Source organism: Lupinus angustifolius, chromosome LG05 (assembly GCF_001865875.1).
Source record: "Lupinus angustifolius cultivar Tanjil chromosome LG05, LupAngTanjil_v1.0, whole genome shotgun sequence".
NCBI classification, from domain to species: Eukaryota; Viridiplantae; Streptophyta; class Magnoliopsida; order Fabales; family Fabaceae; genus Lupinus; species Lupinus angustifolius.
In genome coordinates, this window is record NC_032013.1 from 23,975,795 (window position 1) to 23,976,536 (window position 742).

Consider the following 742-nt stretch of genomic DNA (forward strand, 5'->3'; position numbering starts at 1 on the left):
GACGAGAATGAGGAGGAGGATAGCATGAGGAAAAGGAAGAGGATGCGGATAGGATGATGAGAACCTCTTTAGGATATCCTTTTCTTCAACAATCTATCTTGTTTGGTGTCCTTGAACCCACGGTTTTATGGGGACTTTTTTAGGGATATGTTTTGGTCGAATGGGAATGTGTTGGATAAAAGAAGATGGTGAAGATTGAAGGATGGATGGTGCCACAACACAAGGTGTTGATAAGCCGGGTGATATTCGCCACTAGAACGTGGTTCTTGATAAGAATTATAATCTTGGTTCAGCCAAGAAGTTTGGAGAAGAAACACTCTCACACAAAAGGAAGAATCCTTAATTTTGACTCAAAATCAAACTTAGTTTTTATTCCATTTGAAAGTTACACTTATAGGAAAATAAAATTGTTGTTTTACATTGTTCCAACCGAAATATCCAAGGTAAATTCCTTATGGGAACTCCTAAAAGATTCAAATTACAAATAAATGAAAAACTTTGAATTCTATGAAAAGCCTTAATTCTAAGTCTCGGATTCCTTGTATTTTTGATGAGAAATTCGGCCCCCTTGGAGTTGTGTTCTTCATGAATTAATTGCCTTCATGACTCAATGTGTTCTTAATTGCCTTGCACGAAAAATCACTTTGAAAGGTTCATGAATGCATTAAATTTTGGACGGCAACCTTGTACTTTGAACTTAAGCTTGGACGGCTCAATCAATGTGTGCATGACCTTGGACGGT